The sequence below is a fragment of the Acinonyx jubatus genome, chromosome A1 (assembly GCF_027475565.1).
Source record: "Acinonyx jubatus isolate Ajub_Pintada_27869175 chromosome A1, VMU_Ajub_asm_v1.0, whole genome shotgun sequence".
Classification (NCBI taxonomy): Eukaryota; Metazoa; Chordata; class Mammalia; order Carnivora; family Felidae; genus Acinonyx; species Acinonyx jubatus.
The window spans coordinates 18273606-18293394 of NC_069380.1; the positions used below are offsets into that span (position 1 = coordinate 18273606).

At 45.5% G+C, this 19789-nt stretch overlaps 1 long non-coding RNA gene across 6 annotated transcripts in view; it reads right to left on the reverse strand.

The window, feature by feature from the left end:
* Positions 1 to 19789, reverse strand: part of LOC113600950 (uncharacterized) — a 410951-nt gene that overhangs the window by 193823 nt on the left and 197339 nt on the right. For all 6 annotated transcript variants that reach the window (XR_008295213.1, XR_003422065.2, XR_008295212.1 and 3 more), the window contains one exon: positions 18170 to 18430. This is a non-coding gene — a long non-coding RNA (uncharacterized LOC113600950). The remainder of the gene's footprint in view (positions 1 to 18169; positions 18431 to 19789) is intronic.

Here is a 19789-nt window from a genome sequence, read left to right on the forward strand (position 1 = left end):
CTTCCGGCTGCAACATACAAGAATTACAGCTGCTCTGTATCGTCACAAATACTTGGTATTATCAGTCATCTCAATTTTCCATTATGGTTTTAATTTGCATTCCTTTGATGAGTATTGATGTTCAACCTCTTTTCATGCACTTGTTGGCCATTTGCACATCTTCTTTGTGAAGTGTGTCTTTAAATATTTTGCCCATATTCTTGGGTACAATTTCTTTATCAGATACATGTTTTGCATGTATCTTCTCCCAGTCTGTCACTTGCTGTTCATGATCTTAATGGTATTATTTTGAAAAGCAGTTGTTTTCATTTTGATAAAGTTCATTACATCAAATTTTCGTTTTATTCTGCGGGTTTTGTGCCCTAAGAACTCTTTGTATACCCAATGTCACAATGATTTTATCCTATCTTTTCCCCAAGAATGCTATTATCGTTTTAGACTTACATTTAGGTCTACCATTTATTTTAACTTAATTTTTTGTCGACATTTACTTTTTTCCTCGTGGATATCTAGTTGTTGAAACAAGTCAGCTTAGTGTCTTTGTCAAAAATCAACTGGCCATCCGCGTGTGTCTGTGTTTCTGGAGTCTGTGCCTGTTTCATGAATCTAAACCTATATGTCTCTCCTTCTACCAACACCACACTATCCCAAATACTTCAACTTTATAGTTTATCCTAGGATCGGGCTGCACAGGTCCCCTAAACTTGTTATTTTTCCAAATCGTATTGAAATTTGTTTATGTCTACCTTTCTTTTTTTAATGTTCATATATTTTTGAGAGAGAGAGAACACTAGCACACTCACAAGTGGGGGAGGGGCAGAGGGAGAGGGAGACAGGATCCGAAGCGGGCTCTGAGCTGACCGCAGCAAGCCTGATGCGCGGCTCGAAATCACGAACTGCGAGATCATGACCTGAGCCGAGGTCCGACGCTGAACTGACTGAGCCACCCAGGTGCCCCTATGCCTATCTTTCAATAAGTAATATATGCACACATGGGGGTTTCATTGAGAAATAAGTCTTTCCCCCTCCCATCTCTAGCTCCTAGGCTGCTGATTCTCCTCCTCCCAAATAGCCACTTTTAGCAAATTCTTATTGTTTTCTTTTTCACAGCCTATAATTGACTTTTTAAAAATTGAGTCAGACTTTAAATTTACTATTTAAAGGAATGTTACTTCCAGACCAATTTGAAAGGGAAAAAATAATGCCCTAGATTTATATTCTGTATCAATCCAAATTTCAAGTGTGTGCCTCAAGTGAGGCCTGTCAATATTGGAAGGATTCAACCTTTGCTAATGAGTGATGCATTTAATTTTATCCACCAAGAAAGGAGGAGCAGGGACATTTGTGTACATCATCTACTCACCCAAATTCTGTTAGAGTCATTTAAATATGCTGCTTATTTTTAGGTGAGTTGCAGTATAATTATATGACACCAAGTAATCAGGGCTTGGTAATACTAACAAATTGATCTTTTAAGGCAGTCTGGAAGCCTAGTTAAGAATCATCTGAGTGTGTGACTCAGAGGTCACCCGTCCCAAAGATCAAGAAACGGCAAAGCTAGAAACGCACAGATAGAATTCGGCTCTACAGACTTTATCATTGTCCTGTGAGTATAAAATCTTATGACAGGAAATGTGGAGGAATGCAGAGACAAACCAAACCCCGCCAGTGTCTTCTAGAAATTCACAGACTAGAAGGGGAGGCAGGCACACACATAAGCGTCCCTGATGCAATGAAAAGTTCTAAAACTGAGGTTCCCAGACGAGACTCTGGAAACATGGAGAAAGCACATTCTGGAAACTAGATGATCATGCTATTTAAACCGTTCCTGAATTCAAAGCACACTGACATTCTCATTTTAGGATGACATCTAAGCAGCATACGGCTCTCCAGACTTGTATTTCATCCTTGTAATATTTCATTCTCACTGAGAGGAATTCTTTTAACTCTGAATTAGGTCAGTGGTTCTTCAATAAAAGCATATAAAAAGAGAAGGGGGTATTAGGAACCAAACCAAATCCTAAGCTTGCCTTGTTGATCACATGTAATTACTCTTCTGGGAACACCAAACAAAAGTAATAAAGTTCTTCTGGTAACATAAAAAAATGGATTTAGTGACTTGCTGGCTTTAGAGGGAGAGAGACAAGCAGTAAGAGCTGCCCAGCCCGAGAAAACAGGGAGAAGAGAATTTCTTGCCTCCTCTACAACTTGGCATTTCCTCTGGATTCTCAGGAAACCATGCAGGCTGAACACAAAAAGAACTGTACCTGAGAATTCCTATGTCTGATTCAGAGAAAAGCAAGATATTGGCTGTGGGTAAAGTGTGCAGGTTTGTGGACTTAAATTACCCAGAATGTCTTGTCTGTATGTGTTCCTAACACACAGGGAATGGTATGTGTGTTGTAAAATATTTTCCATTAAAACTTCTTATAACTTAGGGTTTTAATAACTTCGTGGTTTTCCAATAGTCTACGGTATCCTTGGAAACCCTGAGGGAGGACAGCATGCTACACTAAACACGCTATCCTGATGAAATGAGTGAGAAAGTGTTCAATGAGAATGCTACACTTGTTTGTGCGTATTTTGGGGGCTTCGTTAGTTACTGAATAACGCATTAGCCAACCCACAAGGATCACAGAGGTCAGGTCTATGAAGCCAGATTCAGTATTTCATAGATATGCTCATTGACTAATAGAAGACTAATGAAGGCTAAAAGTGGGTCACGTGGCCAAAAGCGGAAGTTTGACATAATCCTTGGGGAAGATTCAGAGTGGACAGTGTTTAAGGAGATTTGAAAGGGCACCCAGTAAAGGTTCCCCTGTCTAAGCTTTTCTAAGGGCAGCAGTCAAATCCTCTTTTGACCAGACAATTAGAATTCATGTGTTTAAAATCTGGAAAAACCCTGAAGGCACTTCATGTCATTTCCCTTTTGTTGATGAAGCAACTTTTATACAAGACGGACATTGTATTGTATTATTAGTGCATCCTTTGATGGCACTGTAAAGTGCCACAGAATGTTCATATACTTTTCAATCCCTGGGCAACACTTCGGGGACGGATATCACTGTTGACAGTGTGATCTGACACTGAAACCTGAAAACCTCGAATACTTTGTGACATCAACAGATCAAGCACCAGGGTCTTCACGAGCGTGCAGGGGCAGACGGTCAGAAGCTTCCGCTCTGACTGGAGACCAGGTGGGGATTTTGTTTGCTGAACCCTCTCTCCCCGTGATGAATGGATCTACTTGCATAGGGGAGGGCCCTGTGGTCTCCTGTGTGAGAAGAGTCGCTGGCAGACCGGAGAGAACTCTGACCGCTCACAGGAAGGATGCAATTGGAATCACACATCACCCTCAGCAGAACCTGGCTGCTGCCTACCGTGAAGACGGGCTCCGAAAGCTCTGAAAACCCTAATCACACTTTTCTTTTAAAACTCGCTTGAGGGGCGCCTGGGTGGCTCAGTCAGTTAAGCGTCCGACTTCAGCTCAGGTCACGATCTCGTGGTCCGTGAGTTCGAGCCCCGCTCGGGCTCTGTGCTGACAGCTCAGAGCCTGGAGCCTGTTTCAGATTCTGTGTCTCCCTCTCTCTGACCCTCCCCCATTCATGCTCTGTCTCTCTCTCTCTCAAAAATAAACGTTAAAAAAAAAAAACTCGCTTGAGAGCATGCGCTTAAATGAAGGCATATTCGTGTATTGCTTTTTTTTTTTTTAAGGCTAACTTTTTTAAGCAATTGTTTGAATTAAGAACAAGAATTCATGTGAAAATTCATGTTCCGGTTTTTATATTTTTTCAGGTACTCATTTATCTGTTTCTAACTGGGGCAGTCACTTAATGTTTTCGGTAGTCCCTACCTGGAGAGTGAAATACTGCTGTTTATAAAAAAAAACAAAACTGTACCCCTTTATTTGAAATGGTGATTAAAATATGCCTCCTGCAGTAAAACTTGTAGAAAGAAAGAAAGAAAGAAAGAAAGAAAGAAAGAAAGAAAGAAAGAAAGAAAGGGAAAGGGGAAAGAAAGAGCGGGAGGGAGGGACATGCAACCTTCCTGGTATTCCCACTGTTTGGCACTTATATCTGTATCAGTTAGGAATGCCTTCAGCTACAAATAACAGAACACCCAATTCACAGTGGTTGAAACAAATAGGGATTTCTTTTTCTAAAATAGCAAAGGGGTCCAAAGACTGGTTGTGTTTAATGATGGTCCAGCTACTCAATAAAACCTTCAAGGACCTAAGCTCATTGTGTCTTTTCCTCCCACCATTTCTAGCATCTTTCTTACGTTCACTTTGCACCATCATGATTATCACTGGTCACAAAATGGCTGCAGAAGCTCCAGGCTTCTTATCTGCATATAAGACAGGAAAAAAAAAAAAAAAAAAAAAGGTGACACCAGCACAAATGCCCCCTTTATCAGGGAAAGCAATAAAGTTTTTCAAAAGCCAGCAGGACTAACATCTCATTGGCTAGAACTGGGTCGCATTACCACCCTAGCTGCATATGTAGCTGGGGAAGTGAGTATGCGGTGCACTCTCTATTGTGGGAGGCAGGAGGAAGTAAGAGGGTTGAGAATGATGAAGTTAGCCAATCAATGGTTTCCACCACAGTATATAATCAAAGCATTACACTTCATTAGGCTTTAATTTTCACAACGCCAAAAAGCAATGGCAAAGGGCACTGTGATTATAATGAAATCAAAACAAGGAGGAGTTTGTAGACCTGAATATATAATAAACTGGACTGGTTAGCTCTGTCTTTGGCTTAGTTGGAAATTCAGCCCTTTCTGTCTACAAAGATAACCTGGGGTAAGTCAGAGCCCCCGGGTCCTTGTTTGCTTTGCAGCTGGAAATCAAAAGCCTGAAATAATAGAATAGCCACACAGAAGGGTGAGCTGGCTGTCATCACCACCCCACCCTCTACTTCAAAGCCTCATTTAAAGGTCTGTAAGCCTTTGAAGCCTTTTAGTCCAAAACTGAAGCATCCCCCAGCAGGTCCCTGGTTTTCATGTGTTCAGAGTATGACATATTAGCATGTATTCAGCACTAGGAGAGGATAGTGATCTTCCAGATTTGCAAACTTCTATGGCTGGCAGTTGCGGTGTGCTTTTTGAATGCTGTTGTTGTTGTTGCTGTTGAATCCAGTATTTTGGGAAATCACTAGAAAAGGCACCAAGTGCAACGGGACTCATTTCCCACTATCCTGAACCTCCTGGAATCTTCAATCGAACAATAAATGATCTTTGTAACAGGAATGCTGGGATAAGAAGACGATAGACACAGCTACAGAAGATAAATCATCTGCGTACTTGTGTTCTTTTATAGAGGACAAGACCCATGGCTGTTTGGGGAGGCAGGTATTTGTCCGCATCTGGTGAGAGGAATACGACACAGGGAAGACAGGCTTGGTGGCTCCATAGGAGACCCCAGCCCATAGAATACTAGTAAACCTTGGGGGGGTACACGGAGAGATGAAGGAGTAGACGGGTGGATGAACACATATACAGATAGACAGACACATAAATGGAGAGAGGGGAAGAGGAAGGGAAAGAAGAAGAGAAAGAGAGGGAAAAAGCAAAACCACAAGAAAGAAAGGAAGAAAGAATCTGAACTTATACCATGGTTGGGCAAGAAGATAAAACAAATAGCAAATACAATGATTTGGCTTTGGGAAACCAAAGCTTAAAGATCCTAAAATAAGTATGTTTTGTTCCCCTTTATTTCCACCCCCTCCAGAGTTAGTAATACAATCTGGATCTAAAGGGATTTTTTAATTACTTACCTCGTCTTCTTTAACATCATCCCTGAACCACTGGCTTTCCCTGAGGTTGGCTATCAGTTGCAGAGAAGAGGTGACAAGGTTTACAAAATCCAGTCAGGTTGACATTGGTTTACCACAAGACAAATAGAGCAAGAGGGAAAATGAGAAAAATTAATATTCTAGCTCCCGGTTAAATCTCCTTTTAGCTTAAGTGAGGCCACAATTGTGTAACAATTTACTGCTGTGTAAAAATATTGGTATGTCTAGGAGTGATTCTTTCCAAAGCAAGATTGCTGAGATCCAGATACACTTGACAATGTCAGGGTGTTATTCACTGGAAGGCTCTAATGACTGTAAAAGGAGCGGTGTAATAATTAATAAAGCTGACAGCAGAAATTCCACGAAGACCATAAGACCATAAATACAACTTGCTACATCAGTCTGCCTTGCCAGGAACATTACATTCTGTTTGGTCTTTCATGCACCAGTACCAGAAGTATTAGGATAGCAACTCTGTGATGGTGGAGTGAAAAGAGCACAAACTTAGTATCAGAAAGACCAATGTAGGACCCGGCAGGTCCTATCTGTGACCTTGGGTGAATTCTTTACCTTCCTGTGCCTCAGTCTCTTCCTCTGACAAGTGGAAATAGCACTGTTACCTCAAAGGATAATTTCACTCACTGAAAGGATGGCCAACAAACATATAAAATACCTAGCACACAGCAGATCCTCAAAAAAAAAAAAGGGGGGGGGCAGCTTTCTTTCCTACCAATAGGAACACAAGAGGATGCATGTGACCTAGAAAGAATCTGCTTTTCCAGAGGGCTGTCCCAGTGGCGGTTCTGGAGCTGAGTGATACACAAGCCAAGTGTCCCTTTGCTTCGATCAGTTGTCCAGTGGTGACAAGACACTCTCCTCAGGGCTATTGGCCAGAGTTAGAAATTTTAGTATTGCAACTAAGCTCACCAAGAGACCCAAAAGGGGTCTTGATATGGGCCTCATTTTAAAAAAATTTTTTTAAATGTTTACTTATTTTTGAGAGAGACAGAGAGACAGAACACAAGCAGGGGAGGGGTAGAGACAGGGAGACAGAGAATCCGAAGGAGGCTGTAAGCCATCAGCACAGAGCCCGACGCGGGGCTCAAATTCACACACTGCAAGATCATGACCTGAACTAAAGTCAGACACCTAACTGACTGAGCCATCCAGGCACCCCTGGGCCTCACTTCCAAAAAAAAATTTTTTTAAGTTTATTTATTTTGAGAGAAAAAGGAAGGGTGAGAGAGAGCATGAATCAGGGACGGGCAGGGATACAGGGGGAAGGAGAATCCCAAGCAGGCTCTGCACGGTCAGCACAGAACTCAACACGAGGCTTGAACCCATGAACCAGGAGATCATGACTTGAGCCCAAACCAAGAGTCGGGCACTTAACCAACTGAGCCACCCAGGCGCCCCAATATGGGCCTCATTAATACCATACTATGTAAGCCAGGAGTCAGGAAACATTCTGCTGGCCAAACCAATTTTTGTAAATAAAGTTTTATTGGGACAGAGTTGCACTCACTCATGTACACAGTGCCTATGGCTACTTTCATACTACAGTAGCACAGTTGACTAGTTGTCATAGAGACCATAAGGCCCACAAGCCTAAAACATTTACTATCTGGCACTTTACAGAAAAAATTTGCTGAGCCCTACTCTAAACACCAAAACTACAACCGTGTTCATATGTTAGAGATAACATATTTGTGAAGCACTTTTTATAGCCCCAGTATTGTGGTAAGCTTGGTGTTATTTACAAATCAAGTGAACACCAGTCCCTAAGAAAAGGCTCACGATCTTATAAGGAGATGAGTAGACAAAGCAAGCAAAGAGTTGTAGCAAATTATAAAGAGCCAGTTACGTAATACAGGCTGCAGAGAGAATTCAAGATATACTGGAGTCTTGAGAACACATCGCAGGAGGATAGAAGCAGCCTATATGGATATGAAGCAAAGAAGTTTTCCCAGCAGCAGTGGAGGAGGAGGAGGAAGAGGAGAAGGAGAGTCATAAAAGCAAGAAGGTGTATGGCGACTGGTAAAGAAATGAGGCTTACTGCAGGACAGCTGGCCGGGAGGTAGGGGGAGTGGTAAAAATGAAGGGGTGCAATCTGACTGTAGGCACAGCTGGGAAAAGTTGGGTCTAAGAGGTTGGACTTGACTCTAAGCAAGAGAGAGCCATGGTGGCTCCCTTTGTGCACATCAACTACATGGTGAAAGTCATCTTGGGAGGAGAGAAATTGGAGATCAGAACTCCGATCGAGCTTTTAGCTAGACTTCAAGCATGAGATGATGACACAGTTCCTCGGGTAGAAGCAGAATAGGGACAGATCTGAGAGACTTTGCAAAGCAAAGCTTGGCGACCGGTCGATGTGACATGTGAAGAGTCAAAGAAGATTCCAGAATTTCCTGCTGGGAAGCCTGGTGGAATGGTGGGTACCGCCAACAGAAAGGGAGACCCAATGTACAAGGAAACATTTCTGCACCTTTTAAATAGATTCAATATTATGGAATTTCAAATTGCCAAAACCTCTGACTTGGAAGATTCATCTGTTGTACACAACCTCACATCTCTGATTCGTGAAACTTGCAAGATTTGAGGCTGAAGCACATCACATGTTCCATCCATTCATTCCTTCAGCAAATGTTACCTCAGCACTTGGCTAGCAGCTGATTACCGAGGTAGGTCTGGGGATACCAAGGTGAATGACATGTGACCCTGCTTTTAAGGTATACAATAAATTTGGTAACAAGGTCTTTACTAATAGTGGAAACACACTTGAAAAACTAATCCTAGCTCAGCTGAGGGGGATAACAATTAAATCTAAAAGGAGTGCATGCTACAGAAGGGGGGGGAGTGATCAAGCAACCAATGATCACAAAGCAATTTGAATTATAAATATCAAGGATGCAGGATGGGGCACCTGGGTGGTGGCTGACTTCGGCTCATGTCATGATCCCATGGTGTGTGGGTTTAAGCCCCACGTTGGGCTGTGTGCTGACAGCTCAGAACCTGGAGCCTGCTTTGGATTCTGTGCCTCCCAAGCTCTCTGCCCCTCCCCCACTCACATTCTGTCTCTCTCTCAAAAATACACAAAGCATTAAAAATTAAAAAAAAAAAAAGAATGCAGGAGAATGGGAACAAATTTCTCAATCTTGAAAGTATGGAAACAGGAAACCTCCTGAGCAAAGAGAATATTAGTCAGGTGAGAATGGATAAAGGATGAGGATCAAAAAAAAAATGACACATGAAAGGCAAGTGGCCATCAAGAAGATGAAACCAAATCCCAATGACCGTAAATTGCTTCTATCTGTATATTCGTTTAGCACCTTCATCCTTCACTTCAAGGAAGGGACTTTCTCTGGAACGCTACAAATCTTTAATTATAGGAAGTAAATTCACTTTACAATAATCAGCTTTAGACAAATGAAGTACATTTTTTCCACCGAGAAGAGATATGTAGGCAGAGTGTTTCACTGTTGGATAATGCAGCTTACATGGTTCCCTACAAGACACTTAGAAGGCATCTTAGAAACTGGCACGCGTAGGTATTTTTTAGTGTCTCATCGATACAGTGCGCAGTACTACTCTTTAATGGGTAGGGACCAGAAATGCTGGACGTCCCTAACAGTGTAGTAGGTCCCACACCATGGAGGACTGCTACAGTCTGCAATGGACATTCATGTAAGTGAAAAACCCACGTATAATTAACTGAGCCTAGTGCCTAACTCCCTTTTAATCTAAACACTTTTTTGGCTCAATTTTGGTACATACTGAATTTCCCAAGAATGTAAGTACATCGAAAGTAAAAAAAAAAAAAAAGTGATGCTTTGCATTTTATGTGGAACGTTATCAAGCATCATCTGCCCTTTTGGGACATTCATTTAGAAAATTATGTCTCCAGGGGCGCCAGGGTGGCTCAGTCGATTAAGCATCTGACTCTTGATTTCAGCTCAGGTCATGAGCTTGCAGCTTCCTGAGTTCAAGCCCCACATCGGGCTCCATGTAGGCAGAGCGGAGCCTGCTTGGGATTCTCTCTCTCCTTCTCTCTCTCTCTCTCTCTGCCCCTTCTCCGCTCATGCTGTGTCTCTCTCAAAATTAGTAAATAAAACTTAAAAAAAAAAAATTTAAAGAAAATCATGTCACCAACAGCATTGCCACTTGTGGTATTGGGCATTGTGTTAGTCACCATGACAAAAACATCTCTATCAGTCTGCATTTTCAGCCAGCCCCCTCACAGTTAACTCTACTTGAATATTTTTATTTAGCTTTTATTCCCGAATGAGAAATTTCAAGAAAAAGTATAAGCACAACTTGGTCTTAACTGAAAGCCAGATTTACCTGTTACAAGCCAAGTGCAAGAATCTGACCACTTCATTATGTCTTTTAGTGTCATTATACATGAACTTTTATTATAAATTATCTGCCATTCATTTCTTACTACTAGGTTTACACCCTGTTGATTTTTTGACATTATATATATATATATATATATATATATATATATATGGATGTGTCTATGTTAAATTACCTATGAATTTTATTTTCTCATGAAAACCTTGAGGCCCAAAGAGGTGATAGGGTTCCCCCCAAGTCAACTAGCTATTTAGCGGCAAAATCAGAGAGATCCTTTTACCGAGCTCCTCCCATAAACCAGGCTCTGTACTAGTCACTTTCAATACCTTTCAATCATTTGTTCCAGAAATGCATACTTAATGTCCACCAATGCTTAAGATTGTGCAGGGGCCAATGTTGCCAACCTTCCTGCTAGGGAAGGTGACCAGAAAAGTCCATGACCATAAATGCGTGAGTAGATGAAATGGTAATGGCCCCGAAAGAAAGGATTTAACTCAGCCTGCTTGAAAAAGCTCCTCCAAGAGGAGGTAACACCGGAGCCGAATCTTGAACGGTGTTTGGGAGTGAGCCAGGTACACACAAGTGCAAAAGTGTTTCGGGCAGAGAGAACCCTAGAGGAGAGTCGCAGAGAGCTTGACGCTCCTATGGAACAGGGAGGGCTTCTGTCTGGTGTCAGCCTAGAGCAAGAACACGGCAGAGGTGAGGGCTGGAGTTAGAGAGAATGGAGGGGCACGGCTCGTGGTGAGCACGTCTTCCCAGCTCAAGGAAATTGAATTTACCCTTGAAGTTCATGAAAGGAATGATGGACTTTTAAGATGTGTGACACCAGGAAATTCACTCTGACGGTAGTATAGATTTTACAGTGGAATGTAGTGCAGTAACCCAGGCAAGAAACGCTGAGGAGCTGGATTAAGAGTGGTCTTGGGTGGAGAGGATGAGACAGAATACGAGGAGGCAGGGGGATCAGAGTCGGCAGGGTTTGGTGACTGATGGAACTTTCCAGACTGAGGGAGAAGGAAGACTTGCGAAGGCTCCAGGAGGCCAGGTGAAACCCTTCACTGAAATGAAATGTTGGAGGAAGGGGATAGTTCGGTCTGGGGGAGAAGGGAGAGGAAGACCGAGTTCAGCCTGGGACGCCTGTGGACGGGCACTGAGGTCTGAAACTCAGGAGACAGGTCTGCACTGGCAGTACTAGAGATACTAATCTGGGAGGCAACAGCAAATATATCACCTCATGTAACCTCCTCTCCCCCGCCCCCCCCCCCCAACTACTTTAGGAGGCAGTGGTTTCAGCCTCGTTTGACAGACCAGAAAACCAGTATGCCCAGTCATGTAGTTGGAGAGCTAAGATTTGCCCCACGGTCTGTCTGACTCCAAAGGCCATCCTGGCTCCTGCACGCCATGTTGTCTTCCAAAGCAGGAACCTCGTGACTCCCAGTTGGGCATTTTTTCTATTGCTCCAACCTGTTCTTCTCTGTACATAAGACGCTCAATAAAATCTATCAGAATGGTTGCACGAAGACGCACATCTTTCCAGAAATCACTAGATGTGACTTCCAGATTTCCTGAGAAATTTGGTTTCGGAAACAAGGTGAGAAGTATGGTACCAAGACAAGGGGATGGACAGTGGCCTTCCCAAGGCCACTCTGGAGCCCACAGAGAAGAATCTGTTACCACAGTCTCTGAGTGCACATTACTAAGCCACAGCTCTAGACAGAAAGTGGCCAAGGAGGATCCCAGAACTCTCACTTGAGGCCTCCAGGATTCAGAGACTACCCTCATTGTTTAAAAACAAAAACAGGGGTGCCTGGGTAGCTCCGTCAGTTAAGTGTCAGACTCTTGGTTTCAGCTCAGTTCATGATCTCACAGTTCGTGAGTTTCAGCTCTGCATCGGGCTCTGTGCTGACAGTATGGAGACTACTGGGGATTCTCTCTCTCTCTCTCTCTCTCTCTCTCTCTCTCTCTCTCTGCCCCTCCCCCACTTGTGCTCTCACTCTCTCAAAAATAAATAAAAATAAACTTAAAAATGTCTAATGGGTCAAATCCACTTCAGAAAATAAACTGCTACATTTATTTGATATCTAAGTAGATGCGTTTCAAAGATACCAAAGAGTGACATAACTTGATCTTCTGAGTTTCGCATCAGGGAAAGAAGGAAGCAGAAGGGTAAGTAGGGAGTCATGACGAGAACCCCCTTGACGTCACACACGGGCTTGATGAGAACAAGGAAACAGGCTGCCGGCAGGCCTCTGCTCTCTGGTCACAGCACACAGCTCTCCCAGGTAGTGCTAGGCACAGTGTCAGGCTGGCTCTTCTAACAGCCCTCACCTCAAGGCAACGCAAGATTGATGGCAATGGAAGATCCTAATGCCTCTCCCATGCAAAGTGAGGCAGTTTCCACGTGATTAAAAACATCTTCCTCTCATTGTGAGATAGCAATCAGCATCGTGAGCTAAAATTTTGGCTGTCCCCTCTCACCTCAATCCACCTACATTGTATATTCACAAAGTGCTCATGTAAGAATTCTCCTCCCGGGTCCATCCAATCTGGGTTTCAACCAACCATAAGCATCTCAGAGGCCACAAGACTTGCATCCTGAATGAACGCTCAGCAGACTCACCACGACAGCCAGAGCTGCTAGAGAAATTGTCGCCAACCGCTTTGTGCTGACTCTCAGGCGGCCAGGCCCTTCCAAGGACTGACCAAATGGCCTAGACGGCAAGGCACTGCTCTGTCTGGACAGGCTAGTCATCTGATGAAAGCCAAAGAATGTGGTGGCTGTAGCTGTCACCTGGCACCGTGGTCATCATCATGTTCCCACGTTCTTTGGATCTGGATGTGCAAAGACACTGGGCAAGGCACAGCTGCTTTTGCTGTTCGTAGAGGCCATGGTCCATGGTCCAGCACCTGCCCCGTGGCTCAAGATCTTCTAGACACTGACATAGCTGGTAAGCGAAAGCCAAGTATGCATGGATGGTTTAAAAGTTCTCCTCGTAGATACAGACAACAAACTGAGAGTTGATGGGAGGTGTGGGGAGGTGATGGGCATTGAGGAGGACACTTGTTGGGATGAGCACCGGCTGTTGTACGGAAGCGACGAACCACGGGAATCTACGCCCAAAACCAAGAGCACGCTGTACACACTGCATGTCAGCCAACTTGACAATAAATTATGCATATACAATTTTTTTTAAATAAAAGAAAAAAAAGAAGAAATAGTCAACTGAGGACAAAACTCATTTAAAAAAAAAAAATAAAGTTCTCTCCTTCCTCCCCACCTTAATCTTTACCAGGTATTATCACAGTCCCCTCCAGGGTCCTTCCTTACAACAGCCATCACCCACCCACTGGTCTAAATGACAGAGGTGTGGCCCAGACATGCCTGCAGGTGCAAGGCCCGCAGTCCGGAGGGATTAAACCAGAATATGGGATACAGACAAAGAGCTCTGCGCTGGGGAAATCTGAGTGCTGGTTCCAGCTGGGCCCTGTATCCACCCCTTCGCAGACATGGTAAACTAGAACCTGCCGTCCTCAGCCATACAATCGGGACATTACTAGTTGCCCTACCTGTCCTGCTAACCTCTCATGAATGACGTGAGGCTAAAACGAAAGTAGGGATGTGAATATAGATTAACAAAGCCAAAACATAACACATGGTATTTATCACTGAGTGCTGACAAGGCCTCTGTACCATGTATCACGCCAAAACAGAATTAAGATTTTTAAGACACCTAGTTTTGACCCATCTGGGCATCAGAATCTTGATATTGCAAAGAAGTCTGTAACTGAAAACTTTATGCACTTGACAAGAAGACGCAGAAGGGGTGTCTGGCTTATGCTCTATAATGACAATGATTTGGTATTTTATTAGATATTCTTAGACAATGGAACTCAATCCTAAATTTTCTCTCCCTAAGAAACTATTGAAAACCCTTACACAGTATAACCAAGATATAGCTCTCACCTGGACCGTTTCTTACTTCTCTACACCCTGAGAAGTCTCTGCTCTAAGACACCTGCTTCTTTGAATAATAACAGAAAGATCTTACTTTGTGCAATTGTCCAAAGTCAAGTCCCTAAGAACCAAGTCGGTATCTACTGATAATGAGCTCTGCTTCCCTCCGATGTGCTCAGCAGAAGGGGAGCTGAGTCTGACCAAGGAATAGCCACACGGCCCTCTGCATTCTGCCCCTTCCATCATTACTTCCTTCCACAAACACTCACGCAGTGCCCACAATATGCCAAGTGTTGCTTGGCCATAAAATGGGGTGTAAAAAACCACATGAGGTCCTTCCTTTCTAGGAGTTTATCCTCCATACTTGGGCTTGCTAAAGAGAAAGGGTTCGTCCTATGCGGGCTAGGGCTGTGGGCTCTGCCATAAACACCTCCCAGAAAGCTGACCGCCTGAATAACAATGAATAACAATGGTGACATCCCCCCAGAAGTGGCAATAAGGGGAGTAGCTCAGGGTGTTCCTGCTTCATCATTTTAGCGGATGCCCCTTCCAGAGGCTTCTTATGCCTAACTCCATGGTAAGCCTCCTAATTATACCAGCAGCCCCCTTGCAGCACTTACTATGTGCCAGGCTATGTGCTAAGAACTTTGCATTTAATCTGCTTAACAACTCTTATCATCTGCTTCGTACAAATGAGGAAGATTAAGTAACAAAGCCAAGCTCACCAGCGGCAAGGCAAGCGGTGGAACTAACACTCAACCCTAAACTGACTCCAAAGACTACCCGCAGATCGCAGAAGTTGAGTGCGGCACCTATCGTGTTTATAGCAATAAGATTTTTTTGCTTTTTTGGTCCCTCTCGGGCTGGGAATAGAATTGATTGCCTTCCGAGAAAATCCAGTCTGGTCTCTGTGATGTGGAAAAATAGTCAAGTGTCATATGAGCCGTTTGGGACCCAAGAGGGTAAAATTAACAAGCGTGACAGCAGCATTCTGTTTTAAATGTCAGCAACGTTCTAGGTGCTGAGAGAGACCCTAATTATTGTCAGGACACGAAGGCTTTCCTCACTCCGTCAAGGCTCTCCGAGCAGTCTGCAGGCACTGGGGGATTCCTGCCGTTTCAGTGGAGCGAATGGACTGGTGAATGTAGTGACATCCCCTTTAAGCTGTCGCTCTGACTCCAACAGAAACCACCCCCCCAGTTCAGTCCCCTCATGGTTCCCTGACATTCAAGCCGGGGCAAAGGGCTCTGTGCCTCATGCCATCTCCCAGGAGAGGCCCTGTTGTTTTGAACCCATTAAAAGATAAACTGAGGTTGGGGCGCCTGGGTGGCTCAGCCAGTTAAGTGTCTGACTTTGGCCCAGGACATGATCTCGTGGTTCATGAGTTCGAGCCCCGAGTCAGGTTCTGTGCTGACAGCTAAGTGCCTGGGGCCTGCTTCGGATTCCGTGTTTCCCTCTCTCTCTGCCTCTCCCCCACTTGCACTCTGTCTCTCTCTCTCTCCCTCTCTCTCTCAAAGATAAAATAAACATTAAAAAAATTTAAAGATAAACTGAGGCATATTAAAAAATTGTAAGTTTATTTGAGCAAAATTCTATTCCTATCAGACCGCGCCAAACTGGGAGTGTTTAGGAGCGTTCCACGGGCAGGCACTCGGCTGAGACTTTTCTAGAGAAAAGGTGGAAGCAAAGTAAGGAAATTATTGGCCGGCTATAGCTTAGAGCCTAGCTGGCTGTTTGTGAGAGGTTGTCCTTGATGCGTTGATGTTATAACCTTGAGGCACTTGCAGGCTTAGGTTTGGGTTTGCTTACAAAGGTGTCCGTGGCATTAGAACCACCTCAGTGTGATGGCCTCCTTGCTTAATTAATTTAACAAACGAAAGACCACCCCAGTCAGCGGTGCCGTTTTCTTAGCAACTGTGCACAGAGCCTCCTGCTCCGAGCAGGGTTCTCCGGTTCTTGCTTCCTACAACGCAAGCTGGGAGGGGGATCTCGGATTCCTTCATTGGTCCGGAAGAGGTTGGAGAGAAAAGCAGCCTCTTTGTAAAAGGCTCATTTGAAAAGGCACGAAGAGATGGGTTAGAATCTGGGACTGTGCCCAGGTGGAGGTCTCGCCTGGAATTCCTAATACATTCTTTCTGTTATTAAAATAATATAGGGAACTGGGGTGGCTCGGTGCTTCTCTGCATGGAGTCAATTTGGCTCATGCTGTGTGACCATTTTAAATCTGACCTCAAGTGGTGCCAGTTTCAAAATCTTTTCATTCTGGGTATGTTTCCATTCCACACAACAAGCCCATGGCTGTTCCCTAAACCCTTTCTCCAAGCAGAGAGTAACTCGGTAGACAGAGCCTCCTGCCAGAAGTGATGCAATCGGTTAAGCTACCCGCTGTCTTGTTCCCCCGGCCCCACCCTGCTGCCCTGCCCAGGGCCAGCTCTCCGGTCCACTTCTCAGGTCTACCTTCTCACCTCCCAGAGGCACAGACCTCCCTTTGTGGTCTAGGGAAGGTGTTTCCAGGTGACTGGACGCACATGGCATTTTCTCCTTCCAACACGAGGAGAGAAGCCCTGCCTCGCCTCCCCAACTAAGCGGTGAGTCATTAACTCACAGGATGACAAAGCTTGTGGCAAGGATGGAGGGGGGAGGGGCGGGGGTGAGGAAGGGAAGCAAGATGCACCTAGATTTGTCTCTCAATAGCGTGTTTGCAACTTCCCTTGACCTCCGTATTCTCTCAAAACAAAAACAAAAAACAAAAACCATGGGGTAAAATACCAAAAAACCTGCCATGTTTTCCATGAGGCAGCGGGTCCTCCAAGATGTAGGCTGGAGAAAACAAACATGTAACATCCCTTATCTCGATGGCCCTGATCAGGCCATCTTTGTTTCCAAAATGACCTATTCAGGCTTCGAGGCACCTGGAGAGAATCAGCCCTGGGAGCTCCTAGAGACAGCCAGACAATGCAATACAAATATGCCAACCCCGCAACCTGCAAGGAAGCATCAGGAGGCCGAAGAGCACAGCACCACTGCCTTCTGCTACGACCAACCGCCTGGCCATGCCTTTCCCCTGGTTCACCGAGGACATCGTACTTTATCCGCGGCTCAGAGCAGATGAAAAAGCAATTGGAAAACACCCACAGAGGAGCAGCCAGTTGTCATGATCTCTGAGAGGAAGGAAATAACATGGTGTTTTATTTTTAAGTAGCCCATGAGATTTCAATGATTGCATTAAAATTTTAATCACAAACTCCTTAAGTTTAGGAAGGGGGAAAAAAACCCCACAAAGGACTCATTGTATAAGAGAGTTTCACCATTTGGAGTTCTTTTATAAATTTGTGTCAGATCACAATTTGCTGTCTGGGAAATGTAAATTAGTTATTAATGAGCCAAAATTCTAACATCAAAGCCTGCGCACCCGCATGCCAGAGAGAAACAAAGAGCTTTCACAGCAATATCGACTGCTCCGTGCGCTGGCCTGAATGCGGCGTTCATTTTGACGCGCTTTGCTGCCTCGTGGAGGAGCTTACTTTTCACAAATGTAATCGCACGGGTCACCTGGGTCGTTCGCGTCACCTCCACCTGAGCACCGCGTGGCTGTCAGGATTGCAGGCGACATGCGGCACGCGTGTGACGAAGGGGGGCTTTGCACCAAGCGGAGCCGACGCCCCCTTTCTTCCTGGCTCCCTCAGCTGAAGATTTGCAAAGCTCATTTAACGTCTGCAATACGACCTTGCCCAGGGGCAATGGGGAGCGGGGCAATGGGGAGCTCAGGTCGGTGGGGGAAGTATCCACGCACGCAGGCGTCCCTGTCCCCTCTTATCTGAGGGACGCGTGCCAAGCCCCTGAGGGGATGCCTGAAACTGCAGGTCGTGCCGAACCCTACCTGTCCTATGTCCTTTCCTGTGCGTACATACCCGTGAAAAAGGTTCAATTTGTAAATTAGGCGCAGGGGGAGAGATTAACAGTAACAGCCGATAATAAAATGGAACAATTACAACAATAGACTTCAATAAAAGTTATGTGAATGTGGTCTCTCTTTCAGAACATCTTATTGTACTCTACTCACCCTTCTTGCAGTGATGTGAGATGATTAAATGCCTACGCGATGAGACAATGAGACGGAGGCAGGTGGACAACGGAAGGCGCTGAGACGTGGCGTTAGGCGCTATGGATCATCCGCCAACTTGTCAGGAGTAGGATCGATCACCTGCTTCCCGACTGGGCTTGGCTGCAGGTACCCAAAACCGCAGAAAGCGAACCCCCAGAGGAGGGACCATTGTCGTTTGCCTCATATTCTCAATCTTCTTATTTTGATGGCGATCAGAGTCTAGATAAAACATGCATACACGGAATGAGAAAAGTGGGCAGTTAAACAACTGTTTTTATGCCTGTGGAAACGGCAGTCACGGGAATCTAAGAGAAGTCCTGTGGGCCTATGCGAATATTCATTGACTCATTCTTTCAGCTCCTCTGCTGATGCTCCCGGGTGCCACGGTGAGCAAAGAGCCCTGCCTGCTCCGAGCTCCCTGCCTGGGGCAGGGGCGGGGAATAAGTAATCGCTCAAATCCCTCTACAGACAACTGGGGGCTGGGGGGGAGCCCCCAAACAAGGTTCCTGGCCTGGTGAAGGAGCTGGGAAGGGCTTCCATGAGGAAGTGACATTTAGGCTGAGAACTGATGGAAGGGGGAGGGTCAGCCAGGCACAGAGAAGACGGGCAAGAGGTCAAGGTGGGCGGCATCCACCAAGACGCCAGAGTTGAGAGCAGAGACAGTATCGCCCTGCCTGCCTCCCTGGCCAAGATTCCTCCTCTCCCCAGAGAGGGGGGCCCCCTGACCTCCACCTGCAGCCTCGGCCTGGGTCTGGCTCCCTGGCTTTGTGGAGCCAGGATATGCGGAGAGCGGCCTAAGTTCCAGAGTTCGGGTGACTCAACATCAAATCACACTTGCTGCTATGCTCTTCCCTTACTGCGAGTCACATGTGTGATGCCTGCTCCTAGACCCCAGGTCTGGCGAGAAGGTCCCTCCGTGAGCCGTGGTCCTGCGGGCCGCCCTACTGCTCATGGCTGATAGCTACCTGGCTGCGTTTCCTCCTGTTGCCCCGCTCCAAGCCTCCCTGCTGTCGGGTTTTCACCTGTCCTCTTTTTGACCTCCGCCCTGCTTACGGCCACTCCTGACGGGCCCCTGGCCCCAAAGGGCTCCGATGGACTCCCATGACCGTCATTTCCCAGGACAGTGTCCCCACGTGGGCTAGCTCTCCTCCCACACCAACCACTCCAGCGGGCAGGTCATATTTCTAGGTACTGGTCACTCCCGGCGTGGCCTAAAACTCCCCTCCCGACGCGATGCGTCAGTTCTCTGAAGGAGAGATTTGAAAGGTGGGGAAGGGAAGGAGAGCCAGAGAGAAGAACAAAGGACAGGTGATCAGTGTAGAAAGAGAACCGGAGAAGTCTCAGAGGCTGGGAGAGAGGCCCGGGCTTCAGTGACGTAGCCATGCAGGCAGACTTGAGGACCTCTGACCCAACAGGATCTGGGTGCCTGCTTCATGCTTTGTCTCTCACTCCCCCATCCCCACCCCAGAAGTCCTCACCCAGAACTCCACACTCCAGCCCTGTGGAATGGTTTCACATCCTCCAACAGATTAGTTGGAAGACCTTCCAAACTCCTACTTTCCGTGTCTGGAATTCATA